This window comes from Bos mutus, chromosome 3, assembly GCF_027580195.1.
Source record: "Bos mutus isolate GX-2022 chromosome 3, NWIPB_WYAK_1.1, whole genome shotgun sequence".
NCBI lineage: Eukaryota > Metazoa > Chordata > Mammalia > Artiodactyla > Bovidae > Bos > Bos mutus.
The window spans coordinates 20276451-20290662 of record NC_091619.1 but is presented as its reverse complement, the minus strand read 5'-3'; positions in this window follow the sequence as shown (position 1 = coordinate 20290662).

Here is a 14212-nt window from a genome sequence, read left to right as displayed (position 1 = left end):
TGGGTGCCTCCAGCCCTGACAGGTGTTCACCTTTTATGTGTTGGATTGTGGGAGGTCTAGAGGGAGCCCTTTGGGAGGCCCAGGATAGCTGGGCCAGTATCTCGAAGGCACACTTGGAGACCTTTGGGCAATTGCTATTCACCAGCCTTTATAGGAGGATCCTGGTATTCTCACAACTAGTGGGTACCAGATGGTATCACCCCTGGTCTAACAGAGAACAGGGTCCTGACAGTCCTCCCCTTCTGAGGGTCCCCCTGGCCCACCTGTCCCCTCTGTGGGCTCTCCTGGCAGGCCTACATCTGGGGGCTCTCCTGGCCCACCAACCACTATGGAGAATCTCAGTCTATGGTTTTCTTTGGGATTGCCAAGTGCTGTCAGAACCCTTGGCCCTCCCTCCTGCCTTCTCCAGCCCTGGAAATTCTGATGGAATTGGGGGGAAGGCTTCATCTCTCACCCGTCTCTCCACCCTTGACCGCCTCTGAGGGGCCCCAGCTCCGTCACCAGCGCCCATCCTGCCTGGCCTGGTGGTTTGCCCAATCTTTGACCTTCCATCTCCAGTTTCCAGCTATGGTCAGCTGGGCACTTGAGGGTGGCCAAAGGGAACTGGTGTGTGCTGCTTGCCCTGGCCCAGCCTGGCCAGGCTGTTCATGGGGACCAGGGCTTGGGTTACTGAGTAACTCGGGGTTGCTTGGAGCTGTTCTCTACTGGGGTCACCTTCTGCCTATTCACTGCTCTCTTGGCTCAGGAATCCTCAAAACCAGTGGGCTTCTTTTCTCCATCGAGCTTTCCCAGTGTTTATGGGGAACAAAAGAGAAAAGTACTAAAGCACCAGAATCAGTAAGACTCCTGTTTGTTCATTCTTTCATTCACTCAACACATCTTTGCTGTATCACCTTGGCAAATTGTGGAGCCCTCTCTGAGTTTCAGTTTCCTTATCTATAGGAGAAATGATATTCCCTTTGTGGAAATGTTATGAGAATTACAAATAATTGCTGAGGAGTGCTGGCATTTTCGTAGGCAGTCAACAGATACTGTTATTATTGTTCCGATTGGCTGAGCAGAGAGGGTAAATGGGTTGCTGACTCCAACAAACAATGGGCACATGTGCCTCTGGTGACAGGAAAGGATGGAGGGGACAGCCACCTTGATGCGTTCTCCTGTTGTTGGCTGGAGTGAGTGACCAGCAGGTCTGGGGGCTAGGAAAAGCACATTCAGGAAGGGCCTTTGGACCAGCAGGCCCCGTGACATAACAACTCTTGAGTAGAGGAGATTTTGGGAGGCTTCCTTCATTCAACAAATATATATTAAGCACCTGCTGTGTGCCAGACATGGTGCTAATTGTTGGCAATCCAATGAAATGAGATATATCCCCGGGTGGGGGCGGGAGGTCTATCTGTGTGTGTGGAGGTGCAGATGAATCAGCAGGCAGTAGTATTGCCAAGGGTAGGGGAGACAGGTCATACCGGGACCCAGGCCTTGCTGGGGGTGATCAGGGAAGGCTTCCCAGAGGAAGTGATTCTTACATTGAGATCTGGCCTAATTTCACAGCTAAGGTGGAGCAGAAAGATTCCTTTTTGTCTAACAGTCTGATATGGAAATAGAAAAAGAAGCTATACTGGGGAACTCCTAGGCACCTATTTTCTGGGGGCAGACAAACCCCAGAGCTCAGTTTTTCCCAAAAACTACAGCCACAGTGGCACCATAAAAATATTATTGTGTTTACATAAAGCCGTTTGTAAAAATCAAATATGGCCTTTTGTCCCCAGAGGCTCACCAAAATAGCTTCCGCATAAAAGATTGCCAGAATTAGATTACTTGTGTTTGTTAAGGTTTCTTCATCTATAAAATGAAAATGGCAATACCTTGGGAAAGAAGTTGGTCAGAAGGCAGTGACCTCACAGTGATCTCATTTCAAAGCTTCTCATTCATGTAACGCATTTTGCTTGCCTTCCTGCTACGGGCTAGATTCTAGAGGACTGCCTCCATGTTCTGCCACCACCAGAGAGAGGGGAGTCATGCTCTGTCCTCAGGACACCACGGCAGATGAGATGTAGTCTCGATTCCCCAGTCCTGACAGCAGCTCTGCCTCAGTGGTACAATTCTCATGATCCTACGGGGGGGTTCTGTGGTCAATTCCTGACCAGGAAGTTTTGAAATACAGCAAAGATCAGAAGGTGAGCGTGTCTTCAGATTGAGAGGGACAGAGGACTGAATCCCAGCTCTGCCCAAAAGGGATTTTGGAGAAGTTGCTTACCATGCCTTGAACCCCAGTTTCTTCATCTGTTCCATGGCGACAATAATAGTACTAATACCACAAGGGTTGCTGTGAGGATTAACGTCCACAAATCATGGGACATGTAGTACGCCTTCAGCAGTATAGTCACAGTTCTGACTCTCGTTCCTAAGGAAACGATCAATAAGCTGTAGAGCATTTCTTTCTTTGCCTTGCATTCCTCCTCTTAGTAGTGGTAGGAGAACTTTTCTAACTGCTAGGGACATGGGGAAAACTTTGCTAACAGCTAAGGACATGGGAAAAACTGGCCCTCAGTCCTTAGTTTTAAAAATATAATTGTGTTCCGCTAATTCTCAAGGGCCTGACTGGAGTCCCTTAAGAGAAAAACCAGGGAGAACGTCCCTGGTGGTCCAGTGGTTAGGACTGGACCCCTTCACTGCAACGGCTGGAGTTCCATCCCTGGTCGGGGAACTAAGATCTCTCAAGCCGTGTGGTACAGGCCAAAAGGAGAGAGAAAATCCAGAAGGGAATCCAGGGTGCAGTGGACTTGCTTCTAGAAATGGGTCACGTGAAGGTGACTGCAGCTAAAGGGAGCAGGGAGATGGGAAGCCACGTCCTTGCCCAGCTTCCCTTCCGCATTTCTCCTAAGGATTCTGCCACCATCACCAAATCAGCCAAAACCACAGCCAGGAAAGCTCAAGTCCTGCCACCTCCCTCTGCCAGAAGCTGTTGTTCAGGCGTCCAGACATCGGACCCTTCTCCCTCTCCTAGGCCAGCCCCATCCCCAAGTGTGAGAGACACTTTGTGATGAATACCTCTCTTCTCTGGAAAGGGAGCAGGTGAGTAGAAATATTCTTCATATACAACCCAGGACAGGACATTGTGAAGGTTGGAAGCACATCTTCTCTGCCCAGGGCCTGGGGAGGCACAGAAGCGGGGAGCAGCCAGAATGGAGGTCATAAGATGAGTGCATAAGGTTTGACAGGAGCTGCAGAAGGGTGATCAGACTGGGCTGTGAGCCCAGGAGAACTCAGCCTCTCTAGTGCACATCTAGCGACATGGCTCCCTGCTCCGAACTCCCTCCTGCAGCCCCGCCAGCGTACCAAGCTCCTGAGGCACAGGAGAGAACGTGAGATCTGAGGCTCTTAACAAAGCAAGGTCATGACCATTCAGCCGTTCATTTCATAGCTGTTTATTGAGCCATGTGTTGCAAGGTCAAGCAGGCCCTGCTTTCAACCCTGAGTCCAGGGCACCAAACAAATAGACGTTGTCCTTGCCCCCCTGGAGCTGCTGTCCTGGTGGAGGAGACACACAACAAACACACGCACAAATAGATACATTAGATGTCATGAGAGGTTTGCTGAAGAAAACAAAGCTGAGCTAGAGGATACAGTGATGGGGGTTACGAGACTGGATCACTAGGGGAGGCTCAAGAGGGATGGAAGGAGTGAGAGGGGATCACATAGACTCCTAGGTGGAGGGAAGAGCAAGTTCACTGCCCCTGGGTTGAGAAGCAGGGAGGGCAGTGTGGCTAGAGGTCAGTGAGTAAGGGGGCAGTGCAGGAGGGTGTGAGGGCCAGCAGGTGGAGGGCTCAAGGCCCTGGTGAGGAGTTTGGACCTTACTATTAAGATAGTGGGGAGCAATTTGAGGGGTCAAGAGCAGAGAAATAACATGACCTGAAGTATTATTTTAAAGGATCCCTCTAGCTGCCTAAGGAGCATGGCTGTAGGTTTAAGCAGTCACAGATGACCAGTCCCAAGGCTACCATTACAATCCAGGCAAGAGCAGACAGTAGCAGTAACAGTGTGGAAAGTAGCAGGTTCTGGAAGTATTTGGAAGGTAGAACTGACAAGGTTTATGATGGATATCTGAGAGAGAAAGGAGTTGCTATGGACTGAAATGTGTGCCCTCAGAGTCACATGTCTGGGACTTCCCTGATGGTCCAGTGGTTAAGAATCTGCCTTGCAACACAGAGGATGTGAGTTCGATCCCTGGTCTTGGAACTAAGGTCCCACACACCTCAACTACTGAGCCCATACGCCACAACTAGAGAGAAGCCAGCTTGCCACGACTAAGACCCAATGCAGCCAAATAATAATAATTAATTTTTAAAAGTCGTACGTCAAAGTGCTAACCCCCATCGTGATAGTATTTGGAGATGGGACCTTTGGGAGGTAGTCAGGTTGAGATGAGGTCATGAGAGTGGTCCCTCATGATGGGATCGGTGCCCTTATAAGAAGAGACACCAGAGAGCTCCCCCAGCCCCCTGCCCCTTTTGCTCTCTTTCACTCTTGCTTGCTCTGCCAAGTTAAGACACAGCAAGAAGGTTGCTGCCAGGAAGAGATGTCTCAGCAGAAACAGACCATGCTGCCAGCACCTTGATCTCAGACTTCCCGCCTCCACAACTGTGAGAAAAGAAAGTTCTGCTGTCGAAGCACCCAGTTTATGGGCTTTTGTTATGCAGCCTGAGCTGACCAATACAGGAGTCAAGGATGGTGCCCAGATGTTTGATCTGAGCCACTGGTGGGCGGCCCATCTCCAGTAGGGAACTGAGAAGACCCCTCCCCGAAGCAGTCTGTCTCTTCCTCCAGGCTGATATTTGCTTTCCAGACTCTGTACTCTAGTCTGGGCTGTTACCAGAACACTCCTTCTTCTACTAAAACAAGACTTCACCTTCAAGGCCCACCTCAAGTATGACTCCCTGCCTTTGGGTCCTGGCTGCGTGCTCTCCACATAGAGTGCTAGATGCCCCACTGGGATTTATACCTCCACCTCTTCTCTGGACTGGGCCAGCAATGTTGACTGAAGGAAGACAGGACTTTGACTCCGCCAGGTGAACCAGTCCCGATGCTGCTGGGAGTTCTTTCTAGATCTCCACCCTTGAGGGCCTGTCCTTCCCTACTGCTTCCTCTGCCTCCTGCTTTCTCTGCCCGGCCCTCCGCCCTGAGACAGCTGGGCAGCCGGTGGTGGAGCTAAGTGAACACAGGGTCCCGCCTCCCTTTCATAGCACCAACACCTTCACCCTAGGGTTGCAGCTCCAGAGCTCATAGCTCAAGCCAGAAGCAGGTTAGCTCCCCTGGAGCGGGAGGCCCACACCATCATCTGCTGGGCGGTGGCAGCGGACAGGAAAGAGGGGCCCCGCGCCGCTGGCTGGGCTGGGCTCCCTGGCCAGCTCTCCGTGCGGTCTCAACCATCGTATCTTCTTGCGTGCTAAGTTGCTTCACGTCCAACTCTCTGCAACCTCATGGACTGTAGCCTGCCAGGTTCCTCTGTCCATGGGGATTCTTCCAGGCAATGCTGGAGTGGTTTGGGTTATCTTATGTTCTTAGATCAATTTGTAAACAATAGTATCTTTCCCACTTATTCACTCAATAAATATTTATCTAAGTATTTCATTTTATTAGCCATTTAAAAATGCAGAGAGCCAGCAGTGTGCCAGGTACTAATCTACGCATTGGTTACACAGCAATAGGAAAAACCATCAAGAACAGGACAAAAAAACCCTGAGTTTTCATTAATGTGAAGTTCATTAACGTGTTTTAAATTGTATTGTTTTAAAATGTGTCACTACTGGGAATTCTCTGGTGGTCCGGTGGTTAGGACTTGGCGCTTTCACTGCCATGGCTCAGGTTCAATCCCAGATCAGGAAACTAAGACCCCACAAGCCTTGCCACACAGCCAAAAAGATAATAATAAAATGTGCCATTCCTTGAAACTGGTGATTTGACTGCACCAAACTCCTGCCAGTGAAGTGAAGTGAAAGTCACTCAGTTGTGTCCAACTCTTTGCGACTCCATGGACTATACAGTTCATGGAATTCTCTAGGCCAGAATACTGGAGTGGGTAGCCTTTTCTTTCTCCAGCAGATCTTCCTGACCCAGGAATTGAACTGGGGTCTCCTGCATTGCAGGTGGATTCTTTACCAACTGAGGTATCAGGGAAGCCCTAAATTCCTGCCAAGTGGTTTGCAAATATCAGGTGAAAAACCCCAAAAGGCACTGAGTTCAGGAAGGGAGAAACTGGGCTGGTGGGGTGGAGTGTCTTGGGGAATTTGTACCCAGAGAACTCCTCCAGGATTCTGACTCTCCCCTTCTGAACTTTATTTTCCAAGCTCTGGACACACCTGAAGCTCTGGATTCAGTTAGAGCTGTCACATCTGAGATGCGCAATAAACAGAGAGGCAGGTTCAGATGAAACCAGAGGAGGATGGTAAAGGAACTGGGGCTGCTTTATCTGGACAATGGGTGTCTTAGACTCTGGGAGGGGGGTTAACTGCTTCCTGTCTTCACTGTGAAATTGATTTACTAAGGGCTTGGAGCTGAAACTCCAATACTTTGACCACCTCATGCAAAGAGTTGACCCCCATTGGAAAAGACTCTGATGCTGGGAGGGATTGGGGGCAGGAGGAGAAGGGGACGACAGAGGATGAGATGGCTGGATGGCATCACCGACTCAATGGACATGAGTTTGAGTGAACTCCAGGAGTTGGAAATGGACAGGGAGGCCTGGCATGCTGCGATTCATGGGGTCGCAAAGAGTCGGACACGACTTAGCGACTGAACTAGACTGAACTGAAGGGCTTGGAGAAAGCTATAGGAGTCAGACCCAGGTTTAGGTACAAGAGCCTTCTAGCACCCAGACCTGCTGCCCTGGGAGGAGACTGGGCTTCCTGCAGAGGGGCTGGAAGCTGGGTAACTCCTGGCAGGAGAATCATGGACCCAGAGAGTTAGTGGCCAAAAGCACCCTTATCAGAACCACTGCGGGAAAGTTGAAAAGGCTCAGCAGCTGACTGTGAGAGACTGACATGGCAGCACCCACTCCTCATGTGAACCCTGCTGGCCTGGTAGGGACACTGTCCAGTGTCCCTCTGAATCACCTGGGTTGGGGAAGAAACTCTGAAAAAATACTAATGCCTGGCCCCACCCCTGGAGAAGGCAATGGCAACCCACTCTAATACTTTTGCCTGGAAAATCCCATGGATGCAGGAGCCTGGTAGGCTGCAGTCCATGGGGTCGCTAAGAGTCAGACACAACTGAGCTACTTCACTTTCACTTTTCACTTTCATGCATTGGAGAAGGAAATGGCAACCCACTCTGGTGTTCTTGCCTGGAGAATCCCAGGGAAGCCTGGTGGGCTGCCGTCTATGGGGTTGCACAGAGTTGGACACGACTGAAGTAACTTAGCAACAGCAGCAGCAGCAGCCCCCACCCCACAGAGACTTTGGTTTAATAGGTTTGGGTGGAGTCCCAGCACCAGTATTTTTCTTTTATAGTTCTCCAGACAATTTTAATAGGTAGCCAAAGTTGAGGATTGCTGATCTAGACCAGCAGTACTAGCACCCTCTACCAGGGAGCTTGTTAAGAAGGGCAAGCTCTCAGGCCCTGCCCCAGACCTACCGAATCAGAAATTCCTGGAGAGGGGCCTGCAGTATGCAGGGAACAAGCGCTCTGGGTGATTCTGACACATGCTGATGTTTTGGGGAGCTTTCAGGCCTTTTCTAGCTCTAAGAGTCTCAGAACCTCAGGGAAACACAGCTCCATAACGGCTTACCCTCTTCACCAAGGAGGTGAGTTAATAGTTTAACCCGCCTAGAGGACAAACTAGTCAAACCTGAGATCACAGAATGGCTTCACTTCTTTATCACAGTGTCATACTTCATGAAAAATCCAAACCAAAAACTTGACCCATCTTCAGATTTTTTCAGGAAGTGTTCAGTTCAGAAGCAAACAGTGGTCCTTGAATCAGATATACCCATCACCTCCTGTCTCAGAGTATCTACTGCTTCGGTCCTTTAGACCTGACTGCCTGCTTTGTGAGGTCTTTACCTAAGGGACCCTGCCATCTGGTTGGTTTTCATCCCATCTTCAGGAGTCAAGCATCAGTACATAGAGGGAAGGACCTGCCAAGCGAGAGTTGGCCCGACTCGCCCAGAGACAGAAGTGGTGGTAAAGCCAGGATTGAGTAGAAGACCATGCCTGGCACCTCTGGTTCATTTAGGAGCAGCTTTAAAGGGATGGGGAGACCAAACCCCTGAGTCAGAGGAAGCCTACAGCAGAGGGCTTGTTTGCAAAGAGGGAGTGAAGCACTCTGCGCTGGAGGCTCTGGATAAGACCAGAAGGCTGTGAGGGTCCCAGGATTTCCATCCATCAATTCCCCCCAGTGTAGAAGAGGAGGGACCCAGGCTCCTCTCAGAGATTTTTCTCCAGGTCTTTCTCTTGGCTTCAGAGCAATTAGAAAGGCCCAAGAACCCAAAAGGAATCAAGACCTGGAGAGGAAGTAATGGCAAAAATCTAGGATCTCTGGGAAACACAGTCACGTAAGAAGGAAGAGGAACGGTAGTTAGTGAAATCTCAGCCCCACTGAGGGGAAGCCAGGAGGACAAGGGCACAGGAGGAATGCAGCTCAGGCCCACCAGCCAGCTTCCCTCTGCTGTATGCCTCCCTGCAGTTCCCTCTGAGATACTGTCATGAGGACGCCCCACAGGCACTAGCACGTTATAACAGGCACTTGTTCTGTAAATTCTCTGGCCTTCCCTCTTGCTTCCACTAATGCTGTGGTTATGGTTTCACATAAGTTTCAACCAGCTTAGGGCAGGTCCCACCTGACAGTGTCTCCCCTTGGAATCGGCGCCATACCTCCCATTTCTACCCCTGGGGCTTCTTTGCAAGAACCTACAAAAACTCATGAGCTTCCCAGGCGGTGCTAGCCTGCCAATGCAGGAGATGCAGGTTTGATCCCTGGAGAAGATCATTGGGAAGATTGCCTGGAGAAGGGCATGGCAACCCACTCCAGGATTGTTGCCTGGAGAATCCCACGGACAGAGGAGCCTGGTGGGCTACAGTCCATGGGGTCACAAAGAGTTGGACACGACTGAAGTGACTTAGCATGCAAGCACACTCAAAGACTTATGCACATGTAACTGGGAAGCATGGAGGGGAAGCCAGCGGGGAGGTGCTAGGGACTGAATGTTCGTAGCCTCCCAAATTTCAGATTGAAACTCTAAACTGTACCCCCTCAACATGATGGTATTAGGAGGTGGGGCCTCTGGGAGGTGATTTGGTCATGAGGGTGGAAGCCCCATAAATGGGATTAGTGCTCTTATTAAAGGGACCCCAGCAAGCTCTCTCCCCCTACTTTCACCATGTGAGGATACAAGAAGTTGGAAGAAGACCCTCACCAGCACCCAGATTTTAGACGTCCAATCCCCAGAACTGAGAATTCAGTTCAGTTCAGTCTCTCAGTCGTGTCTGACTCTTTGCAATCCCATGGACTGCAGCACACCAGGCTTCCCTGTCCATCACCAACCCCTGGAGCTTACTCAAATTCACGTCCATTGAGTCTGTGATGCCATCCAACCATCTCATCTTCTGTCATTCCCTTCTCCTCCTGCCTTCAATCTTTCCCAGCATTAGGGTCTTCTCCAATGAGTCAGTTCTACGAATCAGGTGACCAAAGTGTTGGAGTTTCAGCTTCAGCATCAGCCCTTCCAATGAATATTCAGGACTAATTTCCTTTATGATTAACTGCTTCGATCTCCTTGCTGTCCAAGGGACTCTCAAGAGTCTTCTCCAGCACTACAGTTCAAAAGCATCAATTCTTTGGTGCTTAGCTTTCTTTATATGAGAATTAAATTTTGGTTATTTATAAGCCATTCAGTCTGTGGTACTTTTTTTTTTTTTTTTTTTTTTTTTTGTTTCTTATTCAAGTATAACTGACTTACAATATTATATTAGCTTCAGGTGTACAACATAGTGATTTGATTTTTATTTTATTTTGTTTCGTTTGGCCATGCTGTGCGGCTTGCAGGATCTTAGCTCTCGACCAGAGATGGAATCTGGGCGCTCGGCACTGAGATCGTGGAGTCCTAACCACTGGACCACCAGGGAATTCCCTCAATATTTTTATACAATACAAAATGATCATCACTATACTTCTCTGTTATAGCACCCTAGACTGATTCAGATAGGAAGTTAACCATAGTAGGGCACCTGTGTCTAATGGGGGTCAGGAGCCAATAGATACATTTCCCCTTTGCATTTCCTCTAAGTGGGTGGTTCTGAAATCCATTTCATGAGGCTCCTCAAAAGGTCCTGTGAGACTGAGCAAGAGCCATGTGCTATGGTAGCTAACTGAATGATACATCTTTATATCATCTTTTCCCTTCTCTCTTTCACGCCGCTTGCTTTGCATACCATTTCTCTGGATCAAATTCCCAAATAAACTACCTGCATGAAAATATTTGATTCTTGCTTTTGGGAGAAACTGGCTAAAACAATTGGTTCCAGACTAGAATGGGATTTTGGAGCTGTATCACTCTTTAGTCAGATGTCGAAAAGGACTCCATTGCTGGTAATTCCTGGTGTATGATCGCATCAAGATGACTAAGATCCTCAGCTGTGGTGGATTGGGATGTGGTAAAAGGTGAAGTGATAGGCATTTGTGATAGCTATGACCCTTGGGATGGGGGCAACAGTAATTACGAGGATTGGCTGGTTTTCACCTGTTTTGAAAACCTTCAAAAACAGAAAATTATAGGCTCAGGTCAACCAACTAACAACTCAAGGTATACCATGCAAGTCAGAGAGCCTCTAGGAAGACTCTCATCTAAGCTGCAGGGCAGACAGTGAAAAAACCAGATATGGGGTGTAACTGAGGGTAGCACGACAGCAGAGGAGACTGAGTGCATAGCATCAGCAGGTCTCCTATGTCGGAGTCAGGACCCTGAAGGGAAAAGAGTAAGACTAAAAGACCCAGAAGGAGACATCTGGGGATGCAGGAACCTGAGAATTCTGAAACTCCAGGTTGACCTGAACACTCCAGGCCAGCAGAAGCAACCCTCTTCCCTTGCAGATTAGCATCATCATCAAATACTTAAAGGATAATAGGATGGTAGTTTTGTTGAGATTAAGTGATGGATACACAAGAATTCATATATTATTCATTTGTCTGGCTCTTGCAGAAGCCAAGCAGATGAGAATGAGTTACCACAAATTTAACCACATGGTAGCCCCAATCATAGCGGCCACACTGACTGTGGTATCTTCACCAGCCAGCTTCTAGCATCGATATGTGACTGTTGGTCTGGAAAGCGTGTTCTCCATCCTCCTTGGTAAGGATGGGCAAAAGCAAGTGGCCTTTATAGGGGAAGGACAGCAGCACATCATCTCCATCTCGCCACAAGATCATATTAACTCTCCTGCTCTCTAACCAACAGTCTGCAGGAAATCCAATTGTCTTGACACTGCCCAACACATGCCAGTCCACTGGATTGATGATGTACTACTTGGACTTGATCATGAAAGATGGTAAGTGGTTTAGGAAGACCAGAAGATTCAGGTTCTTGGCTGTATAGCTATTAGCAAACTGATGCCCTCTTGGACTTTCGGAGTTTCTCCTTTCCTTTCATTGCTCCTATCCAGGACTGTAACGTGCAGCAAATCATTTCTCTGCCACCAAGGGCTTTTTAGCTAATAGGTATTGCCTAATAATCACGAGGACCAAGTAGCCTCTATGCTCTGTTAGACCCCAAACAATGATGAAGAACTCTCCTTGACATATTCCTCATGTCCACAAGACTACTTATCCATTCACAAATCTTAACTTAGGAATGTATGTCTTGTTTTCAAGCACCTATCCCCATACCCTAGGTTAACTATAATATTATCCCAGTGGCCCCTCTGTTGTGTGGAGTACAGCTGTGAATGCTTCTGGATCATTGCCCACCCAATCCCATTCCCACTGATTTAATCACCACTGATCCGCTGATTATATATGGAGCCTCCTGCTTCATTTTTCAGTCTCAAGATGCCTTCTCAGTTTGGTGGGCACTTTTTATTCCCTCTGTCCTCCAACACTGACACACTGAAGAAACTTTAAGGGATCCAATAATCTGAGGCATGCCAGAACATCTCCTCTGTAAAGGACAAAGAGCTGAATTTGTATCTCCTACCACTATGACCAATCTAGATAACATATTCAAAAGCAGAGACATTACTTTGCCAACAAAGGTCCGTCTAGTCAAGGCTATGGTTTTTCCTGTGGTCATGTGAAAAAAGCTGAGCACCAAAGAATTGATGCTTTTGAACTGTGGTTTTGGAGAAGACTCTTGAGAGTCCTTTGGACTGCAAGGAGATCCAACCAGTCCATCCTAAAGAAGATCAGTCCTGGGTGTTCTTTGGAAGGAATGATGCTGAAGCTGAAACTCTAGTACTTTGGCCACCTCATGTGAAGAGTTGACTCATTGGAAAAGACTCTGATGCTGGGAGGTATTGGGGGCAGGAGGAGAAGGGGACAACAGAGGATGAGATGGCTGGATGGCATCACTGACTTGATGGACATGAGTCTGGGTGAAATCCGGGAGTTGGTGATGGACAGGGAGGCCTGGCGTGCTGCAATTCATGGGGTCGAAAAGAGTCGGACATGACTGAGCAACTGAACTGAACTGAACTGAACTGAACCACTAAGAAGAGTAGTAACTGGCAGAACTCTTTAGATTTTGATGGCAGCCTATTCCACACATGGGAACTTTGCTCCACACCATTTATGAGGTGACTTGAAGGGCTATTAGTTTTGAGTGGGGTTCAAAGCAAGAGAGAGAGAGCTGTACAGCACATCCAGACTGTGATTGAAGCTATCCCATCTCTAAAGCCCCATCACACACACACAAACACAATGAATCCAAAGGAATTTACAGTGGATTAGAATATTGGAGAAGGAAATGGCAACCCACTCCAGTTTTCTTGCCTGGAAAATCCCATGGACAGAGGAGCCTGGCAGGCTACAGTCCATGGGGTCGCAAAGAGTTGGACATGACTGAGCGACTTCATGAGCGAATATTATAGAGTCTCTAGAAAACCCCAGTAGAACTGTTAACACAGACTCGAGGTTCTGGAGCAAAATTCTGCCAAATGTGAATGAGAATGACTTGTCATTTGCCAAATGGGCTATAAGGCTTGAGCACAGACCCAGCACTGACTATGGGACATGGAGACTATTCATCTAGAGCTGCTCATCTTGACTGGGCGTTATCAGATCCGTTCAGTCATAAGATGGGGAGGGCACTGCAACAATCCACTGTACGGTGGGGAAGTGCAGATTTGGTATTAGGCCTGAGCAGATCCGAAAGACGCTTGGTAATTAATTACATCAAGTGGTGGTCCAGACTGTCTACGCCCTTTGCTCCAGTGCTTTTTCCCTCAACTCATATCTATGGCCTCACGGAAAACTTTCCAGGACAAACTGACAGAGGAATAAAAACTCAGGTCTGATTTTGAATACATCCTGGATAGTTGATATTAATGTACTTGATACATACTAAAATATTTACAGTGAAATTACATAATATATGCAACTTGTTTAAAATATCACGAGGAGGGGAAAGAATGGGACAGGCCAGGCTTAAGGAGGGAGTGGCCATGGTTAAGCATGAGTTAGGGATAGATGAGAGTTCATATACTATTCTATTTACTTGGGTGTACATTCTAAATTCTCTTTTTTTAAAAAAAATTTATGTATTTTTATTTTTTGGCTGCACTGGGTCTTTGGTGCTTTGTGCAGGCTTTCTCTAGTTGTGGTGAGCAGGGCTTCACTGCAGTGCTGTGGCTTCTTATTGAGGTGGTTTCTCTTGTTGCAGAACACAGGTTCTAGGTGATCGGGCTCAGTAGTTGAGGCTCTTGGGCTTAGTTGCTCTGCTGCATGTGGGATCTTCCCAGATCAGGGATTGAACTATTGTCCCTTGCATTGGCAAGCAGATTCTTATCCACTGTGCCACCAGGGAAGTCCCCTAACTTCTTTGTCAGTCAAAGTTAAGAACAACTCAGTCTGGACCAGAGATGGGTCAGCACGATACACTGAGGTTATCATGATACCCTGGGCTGCTGCTGTATCACAGCCTTGTTCAGGGGTGGTCCTAAAGGACACCAGGCAGGGAAATACACGGAGGGCCAGAGCCTTGAGCATCACACCCAGTTGTTCACTTTA